Source organism: Oncorhynchus gorbuscha, linkage group LG18 (assembly GCF_021184085.1).
Source record: "Oncorhynchus gorbuscha isolate QuinsamMale2020 ecotype Even-year linkage group LG18, OgorEven_v1.0, whole genome shotgun sequence".
In the NCBI taxonomy this organism is placed as follows: domain Eukaryota; kingdom Metazoa; phylum Chordata; class Actinopteri; order Salmoniformes; family Salmonidae; genus Oncorhynchus; species Oncorhynchus gorbuscha.
The window spans coordinates 69,958,688-69,966,121 of record NC_060190.1 but is presented as its reverse complement, the minus strand read 5'-3'; the positions used below and the strand labels follow the sequence as shown (position 1 = coordinate 69,966,121).

The 7,434-nt window shown below is 45.8% G+C and overlaps 1 protein-coding gene and 1 pseudogene across 3 annotated transcripts in view; one reads left to right on the top strand and one right to left on the bottom strand.

Moving 5' to 3' along the window:
- Positions 1–7,434, bottom strand: part of LOC124003420 (protein kinase C and casein kinase substrate in neurons protein 1-like) — a 117,226-nt gene that overhangs the window by 47,973 nt on the left and 61,819 nt on the right. The window lies entirely within an intron of this gene.
- LOC124004198 lies at positions 820–3,981 on the top strand (annotated as a pseudogene).

Here is a 7,434-nt window from a genome sequence, read left to right as displayed (position 1 = left end):
GGCTGCAGTGCAGCAGGTTGAGACCTTCAAGTTCCTTGGCGTCTACATCACCAACAAACTATCATGGTTCAAACACACTAAGACAGCCGTGAAGAGGGCACGACAAAGTCTATTCCCCCTCAAGTGACTGAAAAATTTGGCAATGGTCCTCAGCTCCTCAAAAGGTTCTACAGCTGCACCACCGAGCATGTGGTTGCATCACTGCCTGGCATGGCAACTGCTCCGCCTCCGACTGCAAGGCACTACAGAGAGTAGTGCGTACAGCCCAGTACATCACGGGGACCAAGCTTCCTGTCATCCAGGACCTCAATACCAGGTGGTGTCAGAGGAAGGCCCAAAAGATTGTCAAAGACTTCAGCCACTCTAGTCATGGACTGTTCTCTCTGCTACCGCACAGCAAGCAGTACCGAGCACCAAGTCTAGGTCCAAAAGGCTTCATAACAGCTTCTACCACCAAGCCATAAGACTCCTGAACAGCTAATCAAAGGGCTACCCAGACCCCTCTTTACGCTGCTGCTACTCTCCGTTTATTATCTATGCATAGTCATTTTTGTACTCTACCTACATGTACATATTACCTCAATTACCTCAACTAACATTGACTCTGTACCGGTACCCCCTGTATATAGCCTCGCTATTGTTATTTTACAGCTGCTGTTTAATTATTTGTTACTTTTATTATATATTTTTTACTTGTTTTTTACTTGACACTTTTATTTCTCAACTTTTTAAAACATTGTAGGTTATGCACTTTTAATTAAGCATTTCACTGTACACCTGTTGTATTCGGCACATGTGACAAATAACATTTGATTTGATATGATCAGCAGGGGAGATGTCCATGAGCAAAAGCCACTCGAATCTGAAGAGAAAGTTTGGGAGATCCTGATGAGTGCCGACAAGAAAGATTATGAACAAATCTGTGCTGAGTACGGCATCACTAATTTTCGTGGGATGCTGACAAAACTGGCTGAAATGAAAAAGGAGAGAGAGGTTGAACAGGCACAGGTATAGTACTATGGAATATCTTTTTACTGGTGTTATTTGAAGAAAACACCAATAAAGTAAACGGGGAAATGTGTCAGTTACCAAAGATCTTATGGTTTCTCAGTCATTGTACCTTTTATATTTGTCTGTTTCAGTTTATTGAACATATCAGTTCGCTCAAACACATCAAGTCAATGCTGATGAAAATGCAACGTTTGAAATTGACATGGATCTTAAAGATGCCAGCAGCAGAATTTTCCTCTACAAGGTATGAAAGCTCATACCAAACTGTTCAAGCTCTCCTGTTTATTTCATTTAAATAAGTATTCAGACCCTTTATTTAGTACTTTTCTTGAAGCACCTTTAGCAGCAATTACAGCCTCTAGTATTCTTGGGTATTCTTGGGCTTCAGTCTCGCCACTCTACCATAAAGACGTGATTGGTGTTGACAAGATGGTTGTCCTTCTGGAAGTTTCTCCCTCCACAGAGGAAGGGGAGCTCTGGAGCTCTGTCAGATTTACCATCGGATTCTTGGTCACCTCCCGGACCAAGACCTTTCTCCCCAGATTGCTCAGTTTGGCCGGGCAGCCAGCTCAAGGAAGAGTCTTGGTGATTCCAAACGTTTTCCATTTAAGAATGATGGAGGCCACTGTGTTTTGGGGGACTTTTATGCTGCAGAAATGTTTTGGTACCCTTCCCCAGATCTGTCCCTCGACACAATCATGTTCTGGGAACTCTACGGACATTTCCTTCGACCTCATGGCTTGGCTTATGCTCTGACATGCACTGTCAACTGTGGGACTTTATATAGACAGGTGTGTGCCCTTCCAAGTCATGTCCAATCAATTGAATTTACCACAGGTTGACGCCAATGAAGTTGTCGAAACATATCATGGATGATCAATGGAAACATGATGTACCTGAACTAAATTCATAGTCTCATAGCAAAGGGTCCGAATACTTATAAAATAAGTTTAAAAAACCTGTTTTTGTTTTGGCATTATGGGGTATTGTGTGCAGATTGATGAGAAAAATGTTTCATTTAATCCATTTTAGAATAAGGCTGTATGTAACGTAACAAAATGTGGAAAAAGGCAAGGGGTCTGAATACTTTCCGAATGACCTGTATCTACTTCCCCAGACTCAGATGAACTTTTGGATACTATTTTTATGTCTCTGTGTGCAGTTTAAAGAAAGTTGGCAACTAAATTTAGCGCAAATGCTAAGTAGAGTTAGCGCAGTGACAGGAAGTCTATGGGAACAGCTGTCGACTTCCAGTCACTGTGCTAACGCCAGTTAGCATTGGCTCACAAAACTACCTCCAACTTCCTTCATAATGGACGCAGAGATATAAAACTGGTATCAACAAGTTCATCTGACTCTCGGAAAGTACATTAAAAAATGATTAAAAAGTAAAAGATATATACACTCTGCAGGATGGTGTTATGGTTCCTTACACCCTTGAGATGGAAGAAGAAATGAAGCACCAACTGAAACGAGTTGGTAAAAAATTCATTTTCACGATCAAAAATCTAGACCCGGAAGATGCTGGTCTCTATTCAGTGGATGTAGAGGGAGTTAATATCTTCTCTACGGATTTCAAAAGTGAGTACAAATGCAAATCTCAGTCTAAATAGAGACTATAATTTTTTTTACAATAATATGATTATTACAAAATAGTTAATGACACTATGTGGAATTAAAGTTAAACAAGAGCAAAGTATTATTCCCAACTCTCTATCCATCTTTCAGTTCCACCTGTAAATTTTGCGGTCAAAATTCAGGAGGTGAAGGCAGAAGAAAGACAAGATGCCATCTTTCAGTGTGTCTTAACGGCACCTATGGCTGAGATTAATTGGATGGGCAAGAGTGCCCCGATAGAAAATGATGACAAATTTGAAATCACAGTGTCTGAAGACAAGCTCATCCACAAGTTGTTAGTGAAGGATTGTCAGCCTTTGGACGCTGGTATCTACGCAGCTGTGGCAGGTATCCATTCCTGCAATGCCTGGCTTGTGGTGGAAGGTGAGGTTATTCAATCTTCTCATGGAATGTTTTTGAACAATCTTTCAGCATATCAGTTGCATTCATAAACCATATAAATGAACGGTGAATCACACACACATCACTGGCTACCATTATATTAAATAACTCGCAAATTCTCTCATTTAGTTGACAAGAACCCTGCGAACAAAGGCAAGAAGATAGCTCGCAAAACAACCCAGGCTGGAGGAGGTGATTTGGATCTGGAGAAAATAGCAAAGGAGCAGGCGGAAAAACACAAGAAAGACATGGAAGAGAGGTTGGCGGAAGCAAAGATAAAGGCTGCCGAGAGAGCCATCACTGATGCAGCCACCCAGGCTGAGAAAGAGGCCGCTGATGCAGCCACCAAAGCCGCCAGAGAGGCAGCAAGGGCTGCGGAAGCTAAGGCTAAGGCTAAGGCAGAGAAAAAAGCTGCTAAATTAAAAGATGCTAAGGAGAAAGCAAAGGCAAAGAAGAAAGCCTCAGGAGGTGGGGCTGCAGGTGCAGGAGCTGCAGGTGCTGCAGGTGCTGGGGCTGCAGGTGTTGGATCTGCAGGTGGTGGGGCTGCAGGTGGTGGGGCTGCAGGTGGTGGAGCTGCAGGTGGTGGTGCTGCAGGTGGTGGGGCTGCAGGTGGTGGAGCTGCAGGGGCTGAGGGAGATGCTGGATCTGGATCGGAATACGATGACATAGTAGTAAGCACAGATGAGTCTGATGAGGAAGATGGAGCCACAAAAACAAAGCGTGTGAGAAGCGGTCAACTTGTTCCAGACACGTTCATAGGTAAGAAACTATTTCTTCCACTGATAAGATTTTGAAGTAGTTTAAATGGAAGACATTGTGGCCAGTTTCCCGGACACAGATTTCGACAAATAAAACATTCAATGGAGATTCTCCATTAAGCATGATTTTTAGTTCTGGGAAACTGACCCATAGATTATATCTACTACACGAAGTATAGTTCACCCAGATGTCATATTTCTATGACTGGGATGACTGTCTCAAGGTCATTAACATCAGATTGTAATTGAAGTCACTGATTGACCATAGATGATTAATTTAGGTAAGGTAACCCTAAAAGCACTACTTAAATGAATACTTCTGGATTTTGGATATTAGGAACTTTACGAATTTCACCTGAGAGATGAATTTGTGGATACCACGTTTCTGTCTCTGTGTCCAGTAGGAAGGAAGTTAGAGCCTATGCGAGCTTATGCGAGCCTTTCCCGAGTGGCGCAGCGGTGTAAGGCGCTGCATCTCAGTGCTACAGGGGCCACTACAGTCACCCTAGTTCAAATCCAGGCTGTATGAAAACTGGCTGTGATTGGGAGTCCCATAGAAAGGTGCATAATTGGCCCAGCGTTGTCCTGGTTTGCCCGGTGTAGGCTGTCATTGTAAAATAAGAATTTATTCTTAATTAACTGACTTTCTTAGTTAAATAAAGGTTAAATGTAAAAAAAAGAATAATTGTCATGCAGGTGATAGAGGACCCAAAAGCGACTTAACAGAAACAGAGTTTATTCAAGTCCAAACAGGGAATAACAGAAATCCTCTAGTCTGTAGAGGGGAATAACAAGAGAAGCGGCCACAGACTGCAGGTCGCTTCGGGTAGGCGCAGGCCGTAGTTGACAGAGACACCTGCTCACACGCAGCATCTGATGAAGGCAAAAAACACGACAGGACAGGGCGAAACACAATCACAGCACGGTGAATACTAAACAAGGAACCGACGGGACAGGAACGGAACACAAAGGAATAAATAGGGACTCTAATCAGGGGGAAAGGATCGGGAACAGGTGTGGGAAGACTAAATGATGATTAGGGGAATAGGAACAGCTGGGAGCAGGAACGGAACGATAGAGAGAAGAGAGAGCGAGAGAGTGAGAGGGGAGGGGGAGAGAGAGGGATAGAAAGAGGGAAAGAACCCAATAAGACCAGCAGAGGGAAACGAACAGAATGGGGAGCACAGGGACAAGACATGATAATAAATGACAAACATGACAGTACCCCCCCACTCACCGAGCGCCTCCTGGCGCACTCGAGGAGGAATCCTGGCGGCAACGGAGGAAATCATCGATGAGTGAACGGTCCAGCACGTCCCGAGACGGAACCCAACTCCTCTCCTCAGGACCGTAACCCTCCCAATCCACTAAGTATTGGTGACCCCGTCCCCGAGAACGCATGTCCATGATCTTATGTACCTTGTAAATAGGTGCGCTCTCGACAAGGACGGGAGGGGGAGGGAAGACGAACGGGGGGTGCGAAGAAAGGGCTTAACACAGGAGACATGGAAGACAGGATGGACGCGACGAAGATGTCTGGAAGAAGCAATCGCACAGCGACAGGATTGACGACCTGGGAGACACGGAACGGACCAATGAACCGCGGAGTCAACTTACGAGAAGCTGTCGTAAGAGGAAGGTTGCGAGTGGAAAGCCACACTCTCTGGCCGCAACAATACCTTGGACTCTTAATCCTGCGTTTATTGGCGGCTCTCACAGTCTTCCCCGCAGACAAAGGCAGACCGGTAGTGAAGCCTAAGGCGATGTGAGACCATGGTCGAGAAGGAATGGGGAGCGGTCTGAGACGACCGGCAGGAGGAGAGTTACCCGACTTAGTCTGCGCGCAGTCCGAACAAGCAGCCACGAAACGGCGCGTGTCACGCTCCTGAGTCGGCCACCAAAAGCGCTGGCGAATAGACGCAAGAGTGCCTCGAACACCGGGATGACCAGCTAACTTGGCAGAGTGAGCCCACTGAAGAACAGCCAGACGAGTGGAAACAGGAACGAAAAGGAGGTTACTAGGACAAGCGCGGCGACGCAGTGTGCGTGAGTGCTTGCTTAACCTGTCTTTCAATTCCCCAGACTGTTAACCCGACAACACGCCCATAAGGAAGAATCCCCTCGGGATCAGTAGAAGCCACAGAAGAACTAAACAGACGGGATAAGGCATCAGGCTTGGTGTTCTTGCTACCCGGACGGTAAGAAATCACAAACTCGAAACGAGCGAAAAACAACGCCCAACGAGCTTGACGGGCATTAAGTCGTTTGGCAGAACGGATGTACTCAAGGTTCTTATGGTCTGTCCAAACGACAAAAAAGGAACGGTCGCCCCTCCAACCACTGTCGCCATTCGCCTAGGGCTAAGCGGATGGCGAGCAGTTCACGGTTACCCACATCATAGTTGCGCTCAGATGGCGACAGGCGATGAGAAAAATAAGCGCAAGGATGAACCTTATCGTCAGACTGGAAGCGCTGGGATAGAATGGCTCCCACGCCTACCTCTGAAGCGTCAACCTCGACAATGAATTGTCTAGTGACGTCAGGAGTAACGAGGATAGGAGCGGACGTAAAACGTTCCTTTAGAAGATCAAAAGCTCCCTGGGCGGAACCGGACCACTTAAAACACGTCTTGACAGAAGTAAGAGCTGTGAGAGGAGCAGCAACTTGACCGAAATTACGAATGAAACGCCGATAGAAATTAGCGAAACCTAAAAAGCGCTGCAACTCGACACGTGACCTTGGAACGGGCCAATCACTGACAGCTTGGACCTTAGCGGAATCCATCTGAATGCCTTCAGCGGAAATAACTGAACCGAGAAAAGTAACGGAGGAGACATGAAAGAGCACTTCTCAGCCTTTACGTAGAGACAATTCTCTAAAAGGCGCTGTAGAACACGTCGAACGTGCTGAACATGAATCTCGAGTGACGGAGAAAAAATCAGGATATCGTCAAGATAGACAAAAACAAAGATGTTCAGCATGTCTCTCAGAACATCCTTAACTAATGCCGCGGATAACGATTCTTAACCGTTGTGTCATTCAGCCCTCGATAATCCACGCAGGGCGCAGAGTACCGTCCTTCTTCTTAACAAAAAGAACCCCGCCCCGACGGAGAAGGAAAGAAGGCACTATGGTACCGGCGTCAAGAGACACAGACAAATAATCCTCGAGAGCCTTACGTTCGGGAGCCGACCAGAGAGTATAGTCTACCTCGAGGAGGAGTGGTCCCCGGAAGGAGATCAATACTACAATCATACGACGGTGAGGAGGAAGGGAGTTGGCTCGGGACCGACTGAAGACCGTCGCAGATCATGATATTCCTCCGGCACTCCTGTCAAATCGCCAGGTTCCTCCTGAGAAGTAGGGACAGAAGAAAAACGGGAGGATGGCAGACATTAAACACTTCACATGACAAGAAACGTTCCAGGATAGGATAGAATTACTAGACCAATTAATAGAAGGATTATGACATACTAGCCAGGGATGACCCAAAACAACAGGTGTAAACGGTGAGACGGAAAATCAAAAAGAAATAGTCTCACTGTGGTTGCAGATACTGTGAGAGTTAAAGTGTCTCAAATTTGATACTGGGAAGATAGCTACCATCTAAGGCAAACATGGGCGTAGGCTTCTCTAACGGTCTGAA